Source organism: Miscanthus floridulus, chromosome 15 (genome assembly GCF_019320115.1).
Source record: "Miscanthus floridulus cultivar M001 chromosome 15, ASM1932011v1, whole genome shotgun sequence".
NCBI classification, from domain to species: domain Eukaryota; kingdom Viridiplantae; phylum Streptophyta; class Magnoliopsida; order Poales; family Poaceae; genus Miscanthus; species Miscanthus floridulus.
This window is the reverse complement of record NC_089594.1, coordinates 56,651,830-56,677,279: the sequence shown is the minus strand read 5'-3', so window position 1 is coordinate 56,677,279 and position 25,450 is coordinate 56,651,830. Positions and strand designations below refer to the sequence as shown.

The 25,450-nt window shown below is 51.4% G+C and overlaps 1 pseudogene; it reads right to left on the bottom strand.

Moving 5' to 3' along the window:
• The window catches only part of LOC136509612 (ubiquitin carboxyl-terminal hydrolase 26-like), a 54,223-nt pseudogene extending 29,189 nt beyond the window's left edge, over positions 1-25,034 (bottom strand).
• Between the last annotated feature and the right edge of the window lie 416 nt (positions 25,035-25,450).

The window sequence follows — 25,450 nt, the reverse complement described above, 5'->3', positions numbered from 1 at the left end:
TGCAATGGTATTGATCCAAATAACCCTAGCATTATTGGCCCCATGAGAAAGGACCGACCCATAGCATTCAATATCACAAACATTGAAATGCAAACTAAGGATACTCATGCCAAAAGGGATTATAGAGACAAAATAATATTAGATTATCATTTCATTCTTGACTTGATCATTGATTACTTTATGACTACTAGTGCTCTTAGCTTGTTTGATTTGCTCCAACATTTGCCCAACCAAATTTTGGCAAGCCAAAACCTTGATCATGGTTTTGCTTGCAAAGTTTTGGCAAGCTGGCAAGAAGATGCGTTGAATGGTGAAAAGGGAGCTTGCCAAATTTTTGGCAACCATTGGAACAGACTACACACCAAATTTGTCAGGCCTGGCCAAATTTTGGCAAGGCAAATTTGGCCACACCAAACAAACCCTTAGTTCTATAGACAAGTTAAGTTGACAGTTAACGTTTTGTAAAAGAAAATATGAACTTGGTCATTAGAAATAGTTTGTTTAAGATTACTTGTTCCTATTAGTTCAATAGGCATGTTAAGCCATTAACTGCTCTTACGGGAAATGCCCCCAAGATAAGATAAATGCCCAAACATACTGAGATGCAACTAAAGGCCCTTCAGTACTGACAAAAAGATTCATAATCCTATCACAACACAGAAAAAGGTGGTCAAAATGTATCTCATATTAAAACAACCTTATCCAAATTAACTAATTAAGAGAAAAGAAATGTAGCTGGAACAAAGTTGGCAACTAGCCCATTCGATATAACCACGGAAAATATGAAAAAAAAGATGTGCTCAATTATATTAGACACAATCAGAGAATTGTTTTTTCTCGATACAAAGAACAAAAAAGTTGTTATAGGCTTACAGCGACCAGGACACAACCTTAACAACCACAACAAACCATGAGCCTGCACAGCCCTAACAACATGTGACCAACCACAACCCTAGCTACAACACACAACTAAGCATGAGCAAACACGACCTTTCCAAGCATGAACAAACATATCCAAAGAAACAGGCTACCTTATGATGCATTACATGACCAAGAGATTAAATACAGACTTAAGAGATGGGTGGTGTAGTCGCAAGACCTCCATCAATTAATCATGATGGAAGCCGAAGTCAGATAAAAGTTCAGGTACTTTTGTTTGTAATACAATTATACAAATAACAATATCGCCTGTTAAATACTAATTTTATTTTCATTTAGTAGATGAGCTGGCCCTATGATATATGCTTCTAAAGTACTGAGACAAACACCATTTTAATATATACTGCATCATTATGAGAATATTAACCTTCAAAAAGACGGAGCAGTTCTATGCAGGAATAAACTTACGAGGGGGGAGTAATGTTATCTGCCCATTGACGAAGCCAGTCTGTTTAGATCAAAAAATATGAATCATCCTCTGGATCAGCAGGTGCTTCTGTCAGAACAGATTTTACTTCTTGACGCCTCTCGTTTACATATGTCAAATGACTGTCCTTCTTGCTTTGGTATTCCTCACACGATTTCACATATGATGCATTTAGTTCATTAATTTCATCAAGAAGATGCTGTGGAAGTGAATCATTATTTATTTCCACAATTTTATTGTTTTCTGTGGCATTGTCATCCTTAGTGGTACATTTGTACATCAGCATATAAGCATCTGTAGATGAAAACATCTCCACCTTGGTAGAAGTGGGCGCTGCCTCCTGGTGACCATTGTTATTATTATTTGTGAGAGAACCTGCTGTGGAGATACCTTGGGCCTTATGATCAACTTTATTTGACGCCTTTCCAGTTTTTTCGCCAAACGGGTGCAAACCAAGTTTGGATACAGTCTCATCATCAAACTCCCACCACTGCCCATTGCTTTCATCTTTTATGTGTGCCACATAGTGTCCGCTATTAGCACCAGTACCCTTGTGAATTAAAATAGCAGCCAGGTCATAAGTACAACTAGATGAAGGGTTTGACAACCGTTTTCCAAAATCGAGCTGTCTTGGGAAACTGAACGTTGAAGAAATCTTTTTCTTTGTTGTTGTCTGGCAATGAGAAAAGTTAGAAAAATTTCTTTACAAAGGAAAAGGAGAAGAATGCACGAGTTAATAAGTGTGGAAGGAACATATTACAACAAAACTCTGGATGAGCTTTGCATCAAGGTATATTACCTTCGGGAGGAATACATAACGCTTCAGCTGAAAGTTGACAACCGGAGGAAGTGATCGAAGTTTTATGCAGCGAGTGGCATCTACCCTTTTCTGACATGACTCACAAAAGTATTGGTTCTCCCCATCCAGTGCTTCTTCACTAAAGTAGTCATTCAGACTTTCTTCTAAATTATTTAAACCTTTAATATTCAACTCCAGCTCGTAAAAGTCTTCCATTTTTTAAGATGCTGCAGAATCCTTTCCACATGATGAGCACCTGAAGGATTGATGGTTAAACATCAGTTCCCCAAACATGACACCGTAACTTATCAAGTTCAGCAGTGCAAGAGATAATCTGCTGGTGATCTCTCTCTTGCTGCAGCAGAGTTGGCGTTTGGTCACCTCGGCTGTCCAGTCTCTACTGCCGTAGCAATATGGCAATAGGTCACCTTTAGTATATTAGTTGGTAGCTATTATATCAGCCATGTCTTGGTAGTGGGCTGATCTAAGTTTTGTACTGCTAGTACTAGGAGTAGTTGATGTACCTTAGGAGTAGTTAGTTGGTGTACTCACCAACAACTATGTACCTGGTAAAGGTACTAGCACTTGTATATATATCACACCTAAGGCAATGCAAAAGAGCAGTTCAGTTTGCCACATTCAGAAGCAGAGCTTTCGGCCAGCGTTGGCTTGTGCTGTGTGTGTGAGCTATTCTCAATATTTTGTTCTACCTCTAACCATAGTGAGTGAGTGTGCTGGTAAGCTTACTGCTTACCTGTGTAGGGCAGCCGAGGGACCAACCAGTGGTATCGGAGCCATACAAGCGCTGTCGCCGGACTAACCGCTGACGATGATGGATGGTTCAGAGATGGGCGATAGCAGCGGCGCTGCTGTGGCTGCCCAGCCACGACAGGAGGTCGTCGTGCGCACGGTGCGGGAGGTCACTGGTACCAGTTGGCCGACGCTAACTCGCACCAACTATGACGAGTGGACGGTGACTATGAAGGTCAAGCTCAGAGCTCGACGGCTCTAGAATGCCATTGACAAGGGCACCGACAATGAAGAAGACGATATGTCAGCGTTGGAGGCTATCCTCGCTGCTGTACCAGCGGAGTACAGGGAGCCGTTGGGGGTGAAGAACTCTGCTAAGGAGGCGTGGGAGGCTATTGCAGCGATGTGCGTCGCCTCCGACCGCGCAAAGAAGGCGACGGCCCAGCTGCTGAAGCAGGAGTACGCCAACCTTAAGTTCAAGAATGGTAAGTCGGTGGAGGACTTCTTCCTTCGCCTGTAGTCGCTCATCAGCAAGCTGAGGAGCCACGGCGTCATCATCGACAACGAAGAGGCGGTCTCCAAATACCTCCACTCTATGCCAGTGAAGTACATCTAGATCGCTCTCTCCATAGAGACGATGCTGCACTTTTTCACCCTCACCATTTAGGATGTGACAGGTCATCTATGGACGATGGATGAGCGTATGGAGTAGGCCACAGCAACGACAAACAGCGGCAAGCTGCTGCTAACAAAGGAGAAGTGAGCTGCTCGGATGAAGGAGAAGAAGTCCGGGGAAGCCTCCTCCAGCCACGGTGGCGATGACAAGCGCCGCGGCAAGGCTTCTTCAGAGAAGAAGAAGAAGGTACTGATCAAGGACAGTGTCCTTAGGATCAAGGACTAGGAGCAGCAGCTTCTTGCCAAGGTGAAGAGGTTCCGGAACTGGCTGTACCTGCTCGACTTGAAGGTGGAGCAGCCCATCTGCTTAGCTGCATAGCACACGGAGGAGCTATGGCTATGGCATGCCCGGTATGGCCATCTCAGCTTTGATGCTCTTGGTCAGCTAGACAGGATGGTGACTGGGCTACCTCATATCGAGCACGCAGGCAAGCTATGTGACAGCTGCCTGGTCGGGAAGCAAAGAAGGCTACCGTTCCCGAAGACGGCGAAGTACCACGCGGCAAAGGCCCTCGAGCTGGTCCATGGTGACCTATGCGGGCCGATCACGCCGACGATGCATGGTGGGTGCAAGTACTTCATCTTGTTGGTGGATGACTGAAGCTCGTTCATGTGGCTATAGCTTCTGGCTAGCAAGACCATGACAGCGAAAGCGGTCAAGAAATTCAAGGCACACACGGAGGCGAAGAGCGGCAAGAAGCTGCGCATGCTGCGAACTGATCGTGGCGGCGAATTCACTTCGGTGGAGTTCGCTACGTATTGCGCGGATCAGGGTGTGGTGCGGCACCACACCACGTCGTACTCGCCAAACCAGAATGGCGTGGTGGAGTGGTGGAACCAGACGGTGGTCGGCATGGCTCGATCCATGATGAAGGCCAAAAGCATGCTGGTGAAGTTCTAGGGAGAGGCGGTGACCCCTGTGGTGTTCATCCTCAACCGCGTACCCACTAAGGCCCTAAAGGGCAAGATACCGTTCGAGGCTTGGCATGGATGCAAGCCGAATGTGTCCTTCCTCAGGACATTTGGCTACGTCGGCCATGTGAAGAACACCAAGCCTCACCTCGGTAAGCTAGAAGATAGGAGAACGTCGATGGTGCTCCTGGGCTACGAGGAGGGCACCAAGGCGTATAGGCTCTATGATCCCAAGAGAGGCAAGGTGGTGATCTCTAGGAATGTGGTGTTTGATGAGATGGTGACCTAGGACTGGGAAGGTCTGGGCATGGGGGAAGCTGGCAGCTTGAGTAGCACCTTCATCATCAAACACTTAGTCATCCACGGTGGTGGAGACGTTGGAGAAGAGGTGCCAACCACCCCAGGAGTGGTGTCGAGCGGTCCAGCAGCAATGCTGACCACTCTAGAGGTGGTGCCGAGCACTTCAGCAGCAGTGCCAAATGCTCCAGCAGTGGAGCCGACCACTCTAGGAGTGGTGCCGACCGCTCTAGCTGTGGATCCAACCACTTCGATAGTGGTGCCGAGCAGTCCAACAGCGATGCCGACCACTCCAGCAGAATAGGGAGGCCATGGACCACCGATCGAGTTCACCTCTCCACCCACCGACATCGATGAGTGCGTGGACGCTTTCCACGACAGCGAGGAGGTCTGGTTCAGGTGGGTGGACAACATCATTGGTGAAGGGGGAGCTCCTAGGTTGGCCAGTCATTTTCTCGATGACCCAGAGCTGCTCCTTGTTAGTGCAGAAGAGCCACCGATATTTGCAGTGGCTGAACGCGATGACAATTGATGTCGGGCGATGTTGGAAGAGATGAAGGCCATCGAGAACAATGGGACATGGGAGCTGGTGGATCCACTGGTGGGCTGCACGCCGATCGGGTTGAAGTGGGTCTACAAGGTGAAGCGGGACGAGCACGGTGCCATTATCATGTACAAGGCTTGGCTCATCGCCGGTGGCTTTGTGCAGCATGAGGGCATCGACTTCGAAGAAGTCTTTGCTTTGGTGGCGTGAATGGAGTTCATTCGCTTGTTGTTGGACATGGCAGCAGTGAAGGATTGGCACGTCCACCACCTCGACGTCAAGTCTGCATTCCTCAACGACGAGCTCATGGAGATGGTCTTTGTCAAGCAAGCTCCGGGCTTCATCGTCTAGGGCACTGAGCACATGGTGCTCAAGCTACGCAAGGCGCTCTACGGGCTACGGCAGGCCCCTCGGGTGTGGAACGCCAAGATCGACGCCACCTTGGGCGAGCTTGGGTTCACTTGCTGCGCCACAGAGCACACGCTGTACACGCATTGGCGGGGGAAGAAGGAGCTCATCATAGGCGTGTATGTGGACGACTTGATCGTCACTAGAGCGCGGGCGGAGGACATCAACAGCTTCAAGCGCGAGATGGCTGCTCGTTTCAAAATAAGCGATCTTGGCATTCAGGTCAGGGAGGGGAAGGAGCACATCTCTCTAGGCCAGCGTGCCTATGCGGAGAAGCTACTGGAGAGCAGCAGCATGGTGGAGTGCAGGCCAAGTGCAACTCCAATGGAGGAGCGGCTGAAGCTGTCCAAGCACAGCATGGCGGCGAAGGTGGAAGCAACATGCTACCGGAGCATCGTTAGAGGGCTGCGCTACCTCACACACACTTGGCTGGACATCGCATTCGCGGTCGGGTACGTCAGCCGCTTTATGGAGGACCCACGCGAGGATCACTGGACGACGGTGAAAAGGTTGCAGTGCTACGTCAATGGAACGCTCGATCAAGCGATCATCTTCCCCAAGAGTGGTGGCAAGGGTGGGTTGCGGCTAACGGTGTTTAGTGAGGCACCCCCAAGGCAAAGGAAGGTGAGCCGAAGCTCACTTCTTCAGCGATGCGGACATGGCGGGCGACATTGATGGGCGACAGAGCACCTCCAGCGTGCTCGTCTTCCTTGGAGCGGCTCCCATTGCTTGGCAGTTGCTGAAGCAAAAGATCGTGGCACTGTCGACGTGTGAGGCGGAGTACGTCGTAGTAGCCATGGTGGCTTGCCAGGCTGTCTGGCTGCGCCGACTGCTGGGCGAGCTGACCGGCAAGGAAGCTCACCCGCCAGCTCTGATGGTGGACAACCAACCCGCCATCATCCTCACCAAGAACCCTATCCTCCACGACCGGAGGCAAGCACATTGACATCAAGTTCCACTTCCTCCAGGACTGCATCGATGGAGGGCAGATCATCATCGAGATCGTCAAGACTGACAGACAGCTCGCTGACATCCTCACCAAGTCACTCGGGCACCTATGGTTCATAGAGCTGAGGAAGATGATTGGCATGGATGAGGTCAAGGCATCGGGTTAGCAGCAGGATTAGGAGAAAAATTGTAAGACATAATCTGTTGCTGATCTCTCTCTCTCTCTCTTGTTGCAGCAGAGTTGGCATTTGGTCAGCTCGGCTATCCAGTCTGTACTGCTGTAGCAGTATGATAATAGACCACCTCTAGTATATTAGTTGGTAGCTATTACATCAGCTATGTCTTGGTAGTGGGCTGATCTAAGCTTTGTACTGCTAGTACTAGAAGTAGTTGGTGTACCTTAGGAGTAGGTAGTTGGTGTACTCACCAACAACTATATACCTGATAGAGGTACTAGCATTTGTATATATATCACACCTAAGGGAATGCAAAAGAGCAGTTCAGTTTGCCACATCCAGAAGCAGAGCTTTCAGCCAGCGTTAGGCTTGTGCTGTGTGTATGAGCTGTTCTCAATATTTTCTTTTATCTCTAGCCATAGTGAGTGAGTGTACTGGTAAGCTTACTGTTACCTGTGTAGGGTAGCAGAGGGACCAACAAGCAGTATGGAAGCAACGAGCTAAAGCGTAGTCAACATTGAGCACACAAATATAATGCAGCACATAGCATAAATGAGACTGCTGATCATTTTGCTTGACCCATGTCGACAACTCAACAGTACAGTAAGAATAGTATAAGTATTGAATTCTTTCAACATCAGCACCATGAAATGAACATCATCACTTTGATGGGGATAGGCTATGAACGAGAATACACACGAACTAACCAGTGATAATGCAGGCACATGGCATCTACCTAATCCCTTTCTAACCAAGTATATGACTTATTAGTGTAACCACAGTCTTCAAAGTCTACCTCAGCATGCTTCTCTAAGCACCAGATACAGCAAAGTTCGCTTGAACTTATCAGCCGGCTTATCAGATAGAATCTACAATATTTTTCTCTCACAACAAAGCAGCTTCAGCCGGCTCTCACAACAAAACAGCTTCAGCCGGACCATATAGGGCCTGTTTGGCTAAGCTTAGGTGTGGCATGCTAAGGCGTGAAGGTGAATTTGGATTCATGGAAAAAGCATCTTGAGCATTGTATATTGGCAGAACTTAAAGATTGAGGACTGGACAGTTGACCAAATGTTAGCATTATAAATCTAATTATAAGAAATCTCACTAATAAAAATCTTATAACATCTTAAAGCTTAATTTTCTATCATTCAAAAATCACAAACCTAGAACTGCTACGGAGAAGCACAGAGTTACTTCAAGTGCATCCCATACCTTGTCACGTGCGATACACGGCCGCAAAACAGATGTTGCACAATTGTTCTAGCTCCAGGAACCTTGGAGTGACTAAACTATTGCTCGAGCAGAGATAGGAACAAGGTGAGAAATTCATGGCTGTCCTGCTGGACACCATTGTCTAATTCCAGCGCTTTAATAAAAGGTGCCGAATCAATGAAAGCCATTTTGCTAGAGTGTAGCTGTGCAAACAACCGTGACAACTGATCCAGGACAGGGTGCTTCTTCAAAACTTCCAGCTCTAAAGAGAAAATTCCTGTGCGGAAGGATATATTCATGTAAAGGCACTGAAGTATGCTATTTGCATAACAGGTTGCACCCAGGTTAGTCAATCCAGCAGGCGTATCAGTGCAATCAAGGAGTGTCGGTGTTTCGAGTTACCACCGACAAGTAAATTTGTATTATTATGCGTCTGGCTCGGATGGTGTGCTTAGAGGATACGAAGTTTATACTGGTTCGGGCAGAAAGTCCCTACGTCTAGTTCGTCGCTGCTGCTCGTGTTACTGGCACTGAAAGTTTATAGTAGGGGTTACAAATGGGTGAGAGAGGGAAATGATCCCAAGTCTCTGGTGAAAGGAGCTCGATTGCTACTTAGCCGAGTGCTCGTGTCTTGCTTCTTGTGTCGATCTCGATTGATTGGTTTTTCTCGGATCGGCCCCTCTTCATGGGACGTCCTACTTTCCCTTTTATAGGCCAAAGGAAAGCACGGGTTACAGCGGAGGAAAAGAGAAGAACGAGAGAGAAGAAGTCCTTTAGGATTGTCGGGTCCTTCTCATCCTTCATACGGGTCCCGCCGACCCTGTAGATGTCAACAGGGACAACTCCACGTCGCGGCCCTGTCCGTTATTGGCGCCATGCTGACAGGTGTCGTCTGTCAGTCATGGCGTTCCATTCCGTCGCAGCGGACGTCGTGATGAGCTAACGCGCCTGTCAGCGTTCATACAGGGGTTAGGAAGAACAACACCGATATGCTCAACGCTGTTCTTAATTTGAATCCTCAAGTATGGCCTGTCATAGCCACATGTTACATCAGGGCGTGCCGGTCTCTTCCTTGGTGTCAGAGTTTTGACGCAGGCCCATACGCTTGGACTGGAGTAGTTGGCGGTGGTATGGGTCCCCGTCGGGCGAGACGGAGCCCAGGGCCTCAGGGTCAGGCGAGGCGGAACCCACCCCTAGAGGTCGGGCGAGGCAGAGTACGAACCCAAGGGTCGGGCAAGGCGGAGCCTGAGGCCATGGGGTCGAGCGAGGCGGAGCTCATGGCTTGGGGTCAGGCGAGGCGGAGCCCGCCCCTAGAGGTCGAGCGAGGCGGAGCATAAACCCAAGGGTTGGGAGAGGCGAAGCCCACGGCCTCGGGGTCGGGCGAGGCAGAGCCCGCCCCCAGAGGTCAGGCGAGTTGGAGCCTTTGGGCCTAGGGTTAGTTGGAGCTATAGTGGTGCTCTTGACTGCTCGGATGAATCAATGTTGATGGTCATTAGCTCCTCCTCTTCGGGTACCCTAGTATTGGTCCCCGACAGTATCCCCTAAGCCTGCGGAGGAGTAGAATACTACTTCAGAGGCTTTTTCGAACGGGAGGACTCTGCTGGCCTTGGCCTTCTTTTGTCGCCCACAACATGTCCTAGGGACAACAATTCCCTTTCTTCGTGATCGGCCCCCTCGGGAGTATAGCCATGAGATTTTGTGGGTCAGAAAAGGTCTTTTCCTGATTTTGACCCCTACAAGGGTCTGTCGTTCTGTGACCGTGCGTTCGGTCTCCGTGCGAGTCCAACTTTCCTCGAGCCCCTACCCGTAGCCGGGGTCTAGTCAAGGGTTGGCTCATCTTTGTGATCGTCTTCCCTCAGCGTTCTTTCTGATAAAAATGGAGGGGCGAAGCCAGGCCATGATTTTCATCTATGGACGAATCATGGTGCTCGGTGAGCTGTTAACGGGCTAGTCCGAGTGGGGCCCCGACATCCCGCTCATGAGGGTCCATCTTGGGTCAGTTGGTGACCGACTCTAGATTCTCCATATAGTTCTCGGGTCTGTTTGACCGGTCCAGAGGGCTCTCTGCCTTTCTTTGAGGAAAAACCATGGATTGTATCTGGTCGAGACTCGAACATGGGCTGGGATGCCTGCGGTGCTCGTGCGCCCGGGTATTGGCCACTAGCAGGCCTATGCCTTTCCACCCCTCACTCTAAAGGTGCACGGAGCGGTTGTCGAGCCCATTAGTGGGTCAATCTTCAAACTCTAGGGCCAAGACTGGCCGTAGGAGCATTTTTAGCTCCGTATCCCTCTTACCTATGATAGACCATGGTAGGCGTGGAGATCTAGGGGATAGCTGGTTTCCTTGCACTCATCGCCCTGTGTTTTATACGCACGCCTGCACCTTACCTCCGCAGCCACACCGCCGCCACCAATCGCTTAGGTTTCTTGCCTTCGTATCCCCGCCGTCGTTGAGCTCGCATCCATCCACCCCCTCCTCCAATGGATCCATGGTGCCATTTCAACCTCACCTTCTAGTGCATGGAGGGCCTCGTCCATCGCAGTCTTCTTCGTGCGCGGACATCGGTTGAGGAGTGGTTGCCGCCCGATGACTATGTGGTGTCGTTCGCCCACTTCCACAAGCGTGGGCTCGCGACCCGCGCCTACAAATTCCTTCGAGGGCTGCTGCACTTCTACAAGATCGAGCTACAACATCTTAATCCCAATGGGATCCAGCACATGGCGGCGTTCATCGCGCTGTGCGAAGGATTCCTAGGGATTAGCCCCCACTTTGACTTGTGGAGGTATTTCTTCACCATCAACCTCTAGAAGAAGAGGGAGAAGGGTAGTAGGCAGGAGCTGCACATGCCGATGGGGTACGTCGGCATCCAACTTTGGAACAATCGGGTCAGCGAGTACCCGTCCATGTGGCTCTCGACGTCGAACAAGGGGTGGCACTCGCAATGGTTCTACCTCAAGAATGACACCGTCAGCCCTCTGCTGGAGTTCACCGGGCGTCTGATCAAAGAGGCCCCAGAGCAGTGGACGAAGTGGGGCGTCCCGGAGAAGGACAAGAAGAAGATCTGAGACCACATCGTCGCCATCTACATCCTGAAGGAGAATGGCCTAAAGGGGTCGGGCGTCATCGGGGCTTACCATGCAAGGAGGGTGGCGCCATTGACGACGCACGCTCTCCCGCTATACGTGATGGTGCCCGAGGCATCATTCAATGGAACAATGCTCACCGAGGGAGCGCTCCCCAACTCTGAGATCATGCAACACATCGAGTAGGTGATGGAGTCTTTGCGGGACGACATGGGTGCCGCCCTCGACTTTGTCTACCCTATGCCAGGGCATTCTTCAATTCTACCGGTGCTAGGCTACGTTGTTTTCATAAGTTTCCCCTTCTTTTGCCTTCTCTTCAATTGATTTCCTAACCCCATGAGACTAACTTTGAGAGGGGCGGGACCAGCCGAGGGACCTCATCCTCATGGATCACCCGGCACTGCTGCCAAGGGATTTGGCCGTGAGGACAGCGAATCACCTCGAGGGCGAGTAGCTGAGGAAGGCGAAGGAGGACAAGAAGAGGAAGAAGCAGCGGAAGCTGTAGGCACGGGAATGAGGGGAGGACACCGACGATGATGATGATGATGATGACGACGACGAGGTGATGGAGGAAGAAGAATTGGTAGCCAACGATATCGAGTGGGAGAACCTAGAGAACGGAGATGTGCTGACCAGTGTTGATTTGTCCTAGCAGGCATTAGGACCCTTCTCGTTCCATAGAGGGGAGGGCACATCAGGGGAGCTAGTGGAGGCGGGATGTACTGTCAGCCTCCCCTAGGAGCCAACAGAGGCAGACGGCTCTACCGTCGTGCTCGAGGTGCTAGTAGGGGCGAGCGGCTCTGCCGTCGTGCCCTAAGAGCCAAGGGGAGCAAGGTGTTCTGCCAGTGTGCCCTAGGAGCTGCCAGGGGTGAGCCCCTTTGCCCAGGAGCAGGGGGCGGGCTTGAAATAGCCCCATTCCGATGAGGCAGAGCAAAGGTCAGGGGTTTGTCCCCCAAATGTTTCTATGTTCTGACGGCGCTGAGGTGAGTTATTAATTCCTCTATTTTTTCTTGTTTTAGTCAGATTTCATCGTGACTTATGTTTTTCATCCCTTGCAATGTCGGTAGGTAGCGGAATCCTTTGGTGCTGGTGTCGAAGAAGAGCATAGCCCTCCAATCGATGCGACAGCTGTCGGCTCGTGTCGCACCCATTTTGGGCGGGAGTGGCGCTAGTGTGATCATGTTGCTGGCCGGTTAGGCACCACCCATGGTGGGGCCTGTGCCCTCAGCGAGACAGGTGGATGCGGGTGTTCAAGGGGCGCCTTCGGAGGTCGCAGAGCAGCCAGTGATGGCCGCGATACCACTGCCGATGATAGGATGAACGGGGATGCTGATCATGCTCGTGGTGCTGACCTTGGTGGGCGCGTCATAGCCGGTCATGACCCCATGAACGTAGGTGGAGGTGGCAGCGGCCGTGATAGATGGGTCACAACCGGGCGCAACCACAGCGTCGCCTGAGGCATCAGCATGGCCCATGCCATCGGTGGCCTAAGCAATGGCGCCTGGCGTGGAGCTAGGAGAGAGGTCTGTGTCTGCATCGCTGACCCCTTCCATCGTTGGAGGGGGTGTCCTAGTGGGGACATCATGGCGAGAAGGGTTGGCGGCACTTGGGGCCATCGGGGAGTCATCCCTGCCCCTGACATTGGTGGGCAGCGGCTCACCCGCATGAGGCGAGCCCCTGCTCCAGTGGACAAATCCGCAGGATCCGGTGTCGACGCTTTTTACACTTGAGGACACCATAGATAGCATGGAGCAGGAGAGCCTCAACATAAGGATCACGTCCATGCTCAAGGCCCTAGACCATGCCATGGGCGTATTGCGTGACGTTGTCATTCCCTCCAACCGGGTATTGCTTGATGTTGCTTCTTGCTCTTTTCTTCCTCTATATACTTTTTGTATCCTGACCATTGTCTTTCTATAGTCCCTTATAGCTCGTAGCCGGGGAAAATCTTAGTTCCTTCATCAATAGAAGGAAGCCTAGGACCGCCTCATTGAGGAGGTGAGGCTATGCGGGAGGTGACAGCTTAGCTCGTTGCTGCCCCATAGAGGGTGGTCGAGCTGACTCGCCTCACCAACGAGGTGGCCAGTCTTTTGTCGTGGGTGGCCAAGGCCCATCGGGATGCTGACGAGACCAAGAAGGCATTTGAGGCCCTATCAATAAGGTCACAGAAGGATGATGAAGAAGCCACAAGGATCAGGAAGGAGCAGGATGAGTTGCTCTAGAAGGATGCTAAGACTCGCCAGCAGATCCTTGACCTTCTTGGTGAGGTTGAGAAGGAAAGGGATCTAAAGCTAGGGGCCAAGGAGAAGCTTGCAACCCTAGAGAAGAGGGCAAGCCTAGATGCCGTGGTGGTCGCTCGGCTATGCTAGCAGTGGGATGAACTGATCCAAACCGTGAAGAGGCTTCGCTCGGAACACGGCGTGGCTCGCGAGGAGCATGACTAGGCTTTTCGAGAGCGTGAGCAGGCCTGCCAAGAGCGCAACAATGCGCAGCAGAAGGTCGGCTCCCTCTAGACTAAGCTTGAAAGCACGATGACCCAGAAGCTGGAGGCCGAGAGCATTTCTTTTGGGTTGGCTATGGATCTCATTGAGGTGAGGAGGAATCTTTAGGCAGAGAGTGATGAGCTCAGTATCCTGAGTGCCACCCTCGGAGTGGTCTACGATGACCTTGAGGTGGTGCGGTTGGAGGGGACCAGCTCGCTCGCGGCCCATGCCGTCGAGATCATGGCTTGGGTGCGCCAGCTCTAGAGGAATGCTCTTCACGTCGAGGTCAATCAGTCCTTCATGATTGCTCATTCTCATTATGGGGACAACATCGATCTAGAGGCGATGAGCCATGACTATGCGCCCGGCTATGAAGTCCATGAGCTGGAGGAAATGGAAATAGTGGTGGCTCCCCTTTCGTAGGACCAAGTGGACTGGATAGAAGGTACAGTTCTCCCCTAGAGGGGCTAGTTAGTTAAATAGGTCGGGCGGTTGTTCTTGTAATAAGCGGACAAGTTCTGATCCTTCTATCTTGTTTAAACAAGCTTGTTATTTTGTTTTTGTTTGAATAAATCTGTTCTTTCGGCCTTTTTATGTGTAAAAAGGGTTTAATGTGTCCCGACCCTTCCTATTGTTTAAAACCATAGAGTTCGAGGTACGGGTGAGAAAACTCTGGTCACGCTGGTAAGCAAGAGTGTCGTAGCCGCTGGGGTGTAGGTTCCATGCAGTCCGACCAATTTTGCTCGGCGTTCGTTTTCGCAAACTCTAGGTTTTAATCATGAGAAAGGGTCGGGCATGGTGACTATTTTAGAAAGGGTATATATATATTCCTTTATCAGCCCCCAAGTGAGGCCCGACCCCCTACCGTTGCTGGGTCGGGTGTTACTAAAGATCGAGGAGAGGATAGCGCAACTAGTTCGAGAAAGCGTCTCTTGTTTTAGAAACATTATTCTTAGTTTTTGCACGTACCCCCTCCCTAGGATCTGAGTCATCATTCTATGATCGTGCATTCGGTCTCCTTGCGAGTCCAACTTTCCTCGAGCCCCACGCGTAGCGGGGGTCCGGTTGAGGGTTGGCTCGTCTTTGCGATCATCACCCCGTCCATGGTTTCCGCAATCGGAGGGGTTGAGCTAACATCACTTGCCTTGATGGATCAAGTGATGCACTCGTTGAGCTCACTCATGGGCACGTCCGAGTGGAATCTAGGTCCGCTGTTCATGACAAGTTTGGCATAGCCCTTATGTGGCTTTCCATTGCTCCTTAACCCGCCTCTCGGTAGATGCCCGAGTCATTCTGGAGACTGACTTAGGTGGCCCGCTGGCCTCCCCTCGATGGAGATTCTATGGGTATGGCTTAGGGTTTGGATCGAACGAGATGGCTAAGATGACCCTGTCCGCTTCTGAGTGGGTTGGGCAAGGGCCACTGGGGCTCATATGCATTTTCTCCCCTGGCTCTTTTCAACATGAGGCAGCATCGAGCCCTTCATGGGCCGGACTTCGAACCTCAGTCTATTGGATTCCTGAGTTGGGGTCAGGCGACTTAAGCCCTCGAGCCCTGTTGGGGTCAGTTGGGGTCAGCTGAGTTTTATGCATCACCCCATCCATGGTTTTCGCAACCGGAGGGGTTGAGCAAATGACGCTTGCCTCGATGGCTCAAGTGTCAAGCTCGGCAAGCTCGCTAACGAGCATGTTCGAGTGGAATCTAGGTCCATCGTTCATGATGGGGTCGACATAGCCCTCATATGGCATTCCACTGCTCCTTAACCCACCTCCTGGTAGATGCCCAAGTCGTTCTAGAGACCAACTTAGGTGGCCCGCTGGCCTCTGCTCGATGGAGATTCTATGGGCTTGGCATGAGGTTAGGATCGAACGAGAAGGTTGAGATAACCCTATCTGCTTCTAAGCGGGTCGGTCAAGGGCCACTGGGGCTCATCTACATTTTCTCCCCTAGCTTTGTTTGACATGAGATGGCCTCGAGCCCTTCACAGGCCGGCCTTCAAACCTCAATCGGTCGCCACTCATATCAAATGAGACGATTGCTGCTTTGTGACACGATGTGAATCGTTGTGATGTAATAATTGCATATGTGATGCTTGGATGTATGAGAATGGATGAATGAATGCTCATGCATAAGAAAAGTAAAGTGGGGGTTGGTAAAGCTACCTCGATGGCTTGAGTGATGGGTTTAGGGAGTTCTTATCAGATATGTTCGTGTGAAATCTAGGTCCATCATTGTGACGGAGTTGACCTAACTGATGTGAGGCATCCTGTTGCTCCCTACCCATCTCTCGATAGCGGCCCAAGCCATCCGATCGACTTGGGGTGACCTGCTGGCCTCTCCTCAATGGAGATTCCATAGGTGGGCCCCTCCAAACCTTTCCTAGGAATGTGGAGGCTAAAGCTCAGGGTGCGGGTAACAAACTTTGATCATGCGGGTGAGCAAAAACATTGTAGCTGCTGGGGCATAGGTTTCTTGCGGTCCGACCAGTTTTACTCAGCATTTGTTTCCACAAACCTTGCCTCTAGGTTTTGGCGTGAGAAAGGGGTCGGACATAGAGAATGTCTACCGAATAGACACTCTTGCTAGCCCTCGAGTGAGGCCTGATCCCTTGTAGTTGCTAGGGTCGGGTGTCACTTAAAGATGACCCATCTCTCTACAGTGGCCTGAGCTGTCCGATCGACTTGGGCAACCTACTGGCCTCTCCTCGATGGAGATTCCATAGGTGGGCCCCTCCACACCTTCCTAGGAAGGCAGAGGCTAAAGCTTAGGGTGCGGGGACAAAAACTCTGATCATGCTGGTTAGCAAAAATGCCGTAGCCGCTGGGGCATAGGTTTCTTGTGGTCTGACCAGTTTAACTTAGCATTTGTTTCCACAAACCTTTCCTCTAGGTTTTAGCATGAGAAAGGGGTCGGGCATAGAGAATGTTTACCGAATAGACACTCTTGCCGGCCCCCGAGTGAGGCCTGACCCCTTGCCGTTGCTAGGGTCGGGTGTCACTTAAAGATGACCCATCTCTTGGCAGTAGCCTGAGCTGTCTGATTGACTTGGGTGACCATCTGACATAGGACTTACCTTGATGGCTCAAGTGACAGGTTTGGAGAGCTCTTACTGGATATGTTTGAGTGAAATCTGGATCCATCGTTCATGACAGAGTCAGCCTAACCCACATGGGGCATCCTACTGCTCCCTACGTATCTCTTTGTAGCGGCCCGAGCCGTCCGGCCGACTTGGGTGACTCACTGACATAGGACTTTCCTATGAAGATAGAGGATGAAATCATGCTCCCCAAGAATTTTAGTTAGGCAGATAAGCCAGGTGGCGTACTCGTAATAAGTGAACAAGCTCTTAAATTTCGTTATGGCCAAATAGATTTTTAGCCTTCTCAACCTTTTTGTATAAAAAGGTTAATGTGTTCTGACCATTTCTATTGTTAAGGCGGTAAAGCCCGAGGTGTGGGTGAACCAACTCTGATCACGCTGGTGAGCAAAAATGCCGTAGCCACTGGGACGTAGGTTTCTTGCAGTTCGACCAGTTTTACTCAACGTCTATTTCTGCAATCTGCGCTTCTGGGTCTTAATGTGAGAAAGGGTCGGTCGTAGAGAATGTCTACCAGATAGATATGCTCTTATCAGCTCCTGAGTGAGGCCAGACCCCCTGCCATTGCTAGGGTCAGGTGTCACTAAAGTTCAAGGAGTTGGTAGCGAAACGGATAAGAGAAAGTGTGTGTATATTAAGGGTAAAAACGACATAGCTATTCGATGTTCTAGGCATTGACGAAGACTTCATCGTCGATGGTCTTGAGCTTGTAGGTGCCTAGTTGGAGCACTTCCACGATGACGTATGGTCCCTCCCATGGTGGAGAGAGCTTGTGGCGGTTCTGGTTGCTCTAGACAAGATGGAGCACCAGGTTCCCAACATTGAAGGCCCAAACCCGCACTCGACAACTATGGTACCGGTGCAACGCTTGCTGGTACTTGGTCAAGTGGAGGAGGGTGACATCATGTGCTTCATTTTGCTGGTCCATGGCATCCTCGCCAGACATCTTGGCTCCCTGTTTGTCATACGCCCTAACCCTCGGTGCTCCATAATCAAGGTCGGTCAAGAGGATAGCCTCGGAACCATAGACCATGAAGAATGGTGTGTAGCTGATGGCCCAGCTAGGTGTCGTCCTTAGGCTCCAGAGCACCGTGGGAAGCTCCACGACCCATTATCCGCCAAACTTGTTCAACCAGTTGAAGATCCTAGGCTTGAGGCCATGTAGGAGCATGACATTTGCGCGCTCGACCTGCCTGTTTGTGTGGGGGTGCGCCACAGCGGCCCAATCGACGAGGATGTGGTATTCATCATAGAATTAGAGGAACTTCTTTCTGGTGAACTGTGTGTCATTGTCCGTGATGATGGAGTTCGGGACCCCAAAGCGATGGACGATGTCAAGGAAGAATAGCACAGCTTGCTCGGACTTGATCACGGAGATCGGTCGAGCCTCTATCCACTTTGTACACTTGTCTATGGTGACAAGCAAGTGCGTATAGGCCTTGGGCGCCCTCTTAAGAGGTCCAACTAGATTGAGCCCCAGATCTCAACTGGCCATGTGATGGGTATCGTTTGGAGCGCTTGGGCTGGTAGGTGGGTCTACCGAGTGTAGTATTAACACCCTTCATAGGTGCGCACAATCTATTCAGCATTGGCTACTATGGTCGGTCAGTAGAAGCCCTATCAGAATGTGTTTCCAACCAGGGTCCTAGGCACGGCATGGGGCCCACAGACCCTACCATGGATATCACTCAAAAACTACTTCCCCCGTTCGATGGGGATGCAGTGTTGCGGGATCCTAGTGTGGCTTTACCTATAGAGCTCACCCTCAATAAGGACAAAGGACTTGGCATGATGCATGAGCCACTGAGCCTCCATTTTGTCCATTGGCAGTGCCTCACTGAGGAGGTAGTCGAGGTAAGGAGTCCTCTAGTCGACCAGAGGGTCGAGCTCTGTCGCTGGATCCTCCTCAAGTTCCATAACTTTAGGGTTGGATGGAGCCATCGATGGTTAGTCCTCGAGCCTAGGGTAGGTGGCCCATCATTGGTCTGTTCTAGCTCCTTGTAGTAGACCAAGGGCTTGTACTGATCCCTGGTGAAGACGCCTATCGGCAGCGGCTCTCGATCAGACGCTATTTTTGCCAGCGCATCGGCCACCTCATTGAGACACCTTGGGATGTGATTGAGCTCAAGATCATTGACTTGTCCTCCAACTGACGGACTTCTCAGCAATACATAGCCATCTTGGCATTGTGGCAGCTTAATTCCTTCATGACTTTGTAGATGACCAGCTAGGAGTCACCCTAGACGTTAAGCCATCGGATACCTAGCTCGATGCTGATGTATAGGCCATTGATGAGTGCCTCATACTCAGCCACATTGTTGGAGGAGGGGAAATGGATGTGAACCATGTACCTCATGCGTACCTCAAGAGGCAAAACAAAGACCAGCCCTGCGCCGGCGCCTTTCTTCATCAGCGATTCATCAAATTACATCATCCAGTGCTCTTGGTCGATGGCTGCTGGTGGCATTTGGACCTCGGTCCATTCTGCAACAAAGTTAGCTAGCACTTGGGACTTGATGGTCATCCGGGGGCATATGAAATGCCCTAACCCATCAGCTCGAGTGCCCACTTGGCAATTCTTCCCATGGCATCCCTATTTTGGACAACCTCACCGAGAGGGAAGGACATGATGACCATCACTAGATGCGACTCGAAGTAGTGACATAACTTCGTCTTGGCGATGAGGATGGCATATAGGAGCTTCTGGATTTGAGGGTAGCGGGTATTAGAATTGGACAAGACCTCGCTAATGAAGTATATGGGACACTGCACTTTGAGGGTGTGTCCCTCTTCTTCTCGCTCTACCACCAGGGCAGTGCTGACCACTTGTGTGGTGGCCACAATGTTGAGCATAAGTAGTTCCCCGTTGGTCAGGGGGACTAGGATCGGGGCCTTCGTCAGAAGCTGCTTGACCGTGTCAATTGTCTTCTAGGCCTCGAGCGTCCATTTGAAATGGTCGTCCTTCTTCAAGAGCCGATAGAGGGGAAGAACACATTCGCTAAGGCACGAGATAAAGCGACTGAGCATGGTGAGGCACCCTATAACTCGCTATATGCCCTTTAAGTTCTGAATCAGGCCCATCCTCATGATGATCGAGATCTTCTCTGGGTTGGCTTCGATGCCATGCTCAAAAATGATAAAACCCAACAACATACCCCTTGGGACCCCAAAAATGCATTTCTCGGGGTTGAGCTTAATGTTGTTTGCTCATAGTTTCATGAAGGTTTGCTCTAGGCCGGCTACGACCTGGTTAGCCCATTTGGACTTGACCATGCTATCATCCACATAGGCCTCAATGGTTCACCCGATGTGGTCCCCAAAACATTTGAGCATACAATGCTGGTATGTAGCCCCCGTGTTTTTCAGACCAAATGGCATTGTGACATAGTAGAACGATCCGAATGGGGTGATGAAAGATGTCATGAGCTGGTCGAACTCTTTCATCATGATTTGATTGTACCCGGAGTATGCATCAAGGAAGCAAATGGTTTCACACCCTGAGGTCGAGTCGACTACTTGGTCTATGCGTGGCAAAGGAAACAGATCCTTTGGACATGCTTTGTTGAGACTCGTGTAGTCAACACACATTTTCCATTTTTCACTCTTTTTAGTACAAGAACGGGATTGGCTAACCACTCGGGGTGGTATACTTCCTTGATGAACCCGGCCGCCAAAAGCTTCACAATCTCCTCACCGATCGCCCTACGTTTCTCCTCATTTAAGCGACACAGGCGCTGCTTCACTGGCTTGGAGCCTGGCCTAATCTTCAAGGCATGCTCGACGACTTCTCTTGGAATGCCCGGCATGTCAGAGGGTCTCCATGCAAAGATGTCTCTATTGGCACAGAGGAAGTCGGCGAGCGTGCTTTCCTATTTGGAGGAAAGCATGGTGCCAATGCACAACACTTTGCCCTTGGAGCCACTGAGGTCTATGAGCACCTCCTCAGCACCCTCTATAGGCTCAAAAGACCCGACCGACTGCTTGGGGTTGGATGCTTCTTAAGCGACCTCCTTCCTGATGGCCGCAAGCTCCTTAGAGGCGATGATTGCCGTAGCGTGTTCACAGCACTCAACATCACACTCATAGGCATGCTGGAAGGAGGTGCCTATGGTGATGACCCTGCATGGTCCCGGCATCTTCAACTTCAGATAGTTGTAGTTGGGGACGGCCATGAACTTCATATAGCATGGATGTCCCAGGATGGTGTGGTAGGTTCCGTGGAACCCGACCACCTCGAAGGTAAGGGTCTCTGTCCTATAATTGGTCACATCCCCAAAGGTGATGGGTGGATCGATCTACCTAAGTGGCATGGCCTGCTTTCTAGGCATGATGCCATGGAAAGGCACTCTAGTTGGTCAGATGCACGATCGGTTGTTGCCCATGCCATCGAGCATTTCGGCGTACATGATGTTGAGGCCACTGCCTCCATCCATCAATACCTTGGTGAGCCGCTTTGTGCTAATGATTGGGTCAACCATGAGCGGATATCTCCCTAGTTGTGGGACGCTCTCTGAGTGGTCAGTCCGATCAAAGGTTATGGCGGACTCCGACCATCGAAGGAAGGTAGGTGTAGCTAGCTCGGCCGTATAGACCTCATGGCGTGTGAGCTTCTGGCGGCGCTTAGAGTCATAGGCCACCGACCCTCCAAAGATCATGAGGCAGCCATCCACCATTGGAAAGCCACCATCCTTCCCCTCGGTGTCATCCGCAGACGGCTTGGGGTCCTTCCAATCCTCCCCCTTGTTGGAGCCTCCAAAGAAGGACTGCTTCATGAGACTACAGTCCTTGGATAGATGCTTGACAGGGAAAGCATGGTTCGGACATGGTCCTTCGAGCAGCTTCTCAAAGTGGTCAGGGTGCCCTCGGCGGGCTTCTAACCCCCCTTGTGGTCGGCGGTGGCCTCGAGCGAGCCCTCATGCCATGGCTTGTTCTTCTTCTTGGTGGGATGGTTGGAGGTGCCTTCACCGACATCCTTGTCCCGCTTTGCCTTGCCCTTAAGGTGGTCAAAGATCGCTTTGACCGCCTCCTCACCCAAGGCATGGCTGGTGGTGATGTCGAGGAGCTCCTTGGTAGTTTGTGGGCCCTTACATCCTAGCTTGTGAACTAGGGACTCATAGGTGGTCCCAAATAGGAAGGCTCCTATGATGTCGGCATCGATGACGTTAGGTAGCTCGTTGCACTGCCAGGAGAAGCACTAGATATACCCACAAAGAGTTTCTCCAACCTTCTGTTGACAATTTTGAGATTCCATGGGTTCCAAGGACGTGTGTATGTGCCCTAGAAGTTTCCCACAAAGATCTCTTTTAGGTCCGCCCAACTTTGGATTATGTTGGGCAGAAGGTGTTCCAACCATGTTTGTGCCGAATCGGCAAGGAATAATGGAAGGTTGTGGATAATGAAATCATCATTATCCGCTTCACCGGCTTGGCAAGCAAGCCGATAATTCTCGAGCCATAGTCTAGAGTATTTTGGGATGTTGGTCGGCGGTCGGTACCGTAGTGGAAAGGCGGCGTTGAGGATGTGTCGGCCAAAGGCCTGAGGTCCCGGCAAGTCAGGGCTCGGGCTTCGGTCCTCACTGCTGTCATAGCATCTGCCACGACAAGGGTGGTAGCTATGTCTGGCCCCTCCCTCGTGTCTCCGTGGGCATGCCTGTGGGCATCGAGGGTGTTGTGCACATCACGTTTGTGGCTGAGATGCTCGTGCAATAGTACCACGGTGCACGGCCTACCGCCTGACTATGCCTAGTGGACTAATACGTCCATGTTGGGTTGCTCTAAGGGCGCGCACTGGCTGGCGTCGAGCTCGCGTCATTGGGACAGTGAGTTCTCAGACTATTGCATCGCTGCACCCTCCAGTAGTGTGTGAATCTCGCGATAGGCCCGATGATCCTTGGGCGTTGTGGGCCCCAGAAGCCCTAGAGTAAGGCCACCATAGCAGCGATGTTTTGGCTCGCTCGGGTGAAGTGTGGGAGGGCTTTATCATCCTCGATGATCCTCCGGTTCACGTCGCGTGCCACGTGCACGCCCACCGTCTCCATGATGCTCGATCTCCTACTCGAGCTTCGCGCATTCCTGCTTGAGCTGGAGTCATGCTTCCTCGAGCTCTTGGTGCTAGGCCTTTAGCTGCTCCACCCATAGGCGAGGTGGGCCCCTACATCCCTCTCAACCTCATCGTCGAGGTCGTTCGTTGGGGTAGCCTCTCCCTTGTGGATGCTTTCGACATGTCCCTCAGGGGTACCTACCATGAAACATTCACAAGAAGAGTGGTGCCCCCCCCCGCTGGATTCAGAGTCGGAGGGCAACCCCGATTCTTCTGCGAGGTCATGGAAAGATTCCACGACATATTTGGTTATCCCCACAAACTTGTTGTTCATGGGGGATGCAGGCATGAGTTGTGCCATAGGGTGGCCAATGGTCTTTGCGGTGTTGCAGAGACCGGATGAGAGCGCTGTCGGGGTGCTCCGGATGAGGTATTCTGAGGAGAGCGGCTCTCCTCCGGCAAGCTGCGTCATGACATTGGCGAACGAGAAGGTGAGGTGGCGCAAGTCCTCCTGGGATGGTCGGTCACTCTCCCCGGTGCGGGCCTCCAGTGCGTGTAGCTGCAGCTCCTCAAGCACCTCGGTGATCTCATCGAGGCCAGTGAAGTGGAGAGGTTAAACGACAGTGGGAGCCTGCATCAACACTCCCTCCATCATGACGATGAAGTCTAGGTTCTTGAAGCGCACGTGCATGCTCAGGACCAAGCTAACGCCATGAATAACCATCTGAGGCCTAGTGTGGATGTCGAGACGCGCAAAAAGGCCCCTACCTGGCATGCCAACTGTCGGTGTTTCTAGTTACCACCGATGAGTAAATTTATATTATTGCGTGTCTGGCTCGGATTGTGTGCTTAGAGGACATGAGGTTTATACTAGTTCAAGCAGAAAGTCCCTACATCCAGTTCGTTGCTGCTGCTCATGTTACTAGCACCAAAAGTTTGTAATAGGGGTTACAAATGGACGAGAGAGGAAAAGGATCCCAAGTCTCTGGTGAAAGGAGTGAATGAGTGTTGAGAGCTCGATTGCTACTCAGCCGAGTGCTCATGTCATGCTTCTTGTGTCAATCTCGATTGATCGGTTTTTCTTGAATCGGCCCCCTTCATGGGACGTCCTGCTTTCCCTTTTATAGGCCAACAGAAAGCATCGGTTACAGCAGAGGAAAAGAGAAGAATGAGAGAGAAGTCCTTTAGGATCGCTGGGTCCTTGTCATCCTTCATGCGAGTCCCGCTAACCCTGTCTGTTACTGGTGCCATGCTGACAGGCGTCATCTGTGGGTCATGGCATTCCATTCCATCACAGCAGACATCGTGGTGAGCTAACATGCCTGTCAGCGTTCGTACGGGGGTTAGGCAAAATAGCATCGATACGCCCGATGCTGTTCTTGATGTGAATCCTTAGGTATGGCCCATCATAGCCATGGGTTACATCGGGGCATGCTGGTCTCTTCCTTGGTGTCAGAGTTTTAACCCAGGGCCATACACTTGAACCTGGAGTGGTTGGCGGTGGTATGGGTCCCCATCGAGCGAGGCAGAGCCTGGGGCCTCGTGGTCGAGCGAGGCAGAGTATGAACCCAAGGGTTGGGCGAGGCAGAGCCCACAGCCTTGGGGTCGGGCGAGGCAGAGCACAAACCCAAGGGTTGGGTGAGGCAGAGCCCACGGCCTCAGGGTTGGGCGAGGCGGAGCTTGCCCCTAGAGGTTGGGTGAGGCGGAGCTTGCGGCCTCGGGGTCGAGCGAGGCGAAGCCCGCTGCCTCGGGGTCGAGCGAGTCGGAGCCTTCGCGCCTGGGGTCGGTTGGAGCTGTAGTCGCGCTCTTTACTACTCAGATGAATCAATATTGATGGTCTTTAGCTCATCCTCTTCAGGTACCCTAATATTGGTCCACGACACTGGAGGTCCCTGGATGGATTAGAGCCAAGAGCGTGAATAATTTCCTACATTTTCTGCCAGAGGCCGGATTTGCGAACCCCATTAGCAGTAGGAATCAACCCACATAAACAATCTAGAGAGTCCTTGGTATTCCCATGGCAGCCATGGCAAGGCAGTTTCCACACCATGTAAACCTAGCGGATATCGCTCTTTGAGATATCGCCATCGGAGTGTATCTTCCTGCGAAATTGGTAGCCCCCAAAAAGTGAGTAACATAAACAATATGACCCAATGCATACTTGAAAACAGCCACAGACGGGCTATTGGATTCATCGGACCATGGCCTCTTGTTCTTGTGGCGAGTGTTGGGCCTATTCATCAGGGGCGGACACCTGTAATTACATTCAGATCCGATTACGAATAGTATGTTAGGGTTTGGGCGCACGGTTTTACCTATGAATTACGTTAAGGCTTGGGCGCACGGCTTCGCATAGCAGGAAGGGAGGACCAAGGGGAGGGAATACCTAGTGTCCTGGTGGTGCTCGTCGCTGGCCAAATGGCGAGTGGCGAAGTAGGACAGCAGCGACGGTCGCAAGGACACCGGGGCTGCAGAGGGCGAATGGCGTGCCGGAGATGGTCACGAGGACACTTGGCCCCAGGTGGTGCTCGACCGAGCACAGTCTCCTCTCCGGGTTGTGGCGCGGCGAGCGGATGGAGGAGATCGGCGGCGGGCAAGACGAGTCCAGGCGGCGTGGGCCAAGGGTCGAGAAAGGTTAAAACAAATGCTAGGTGGTA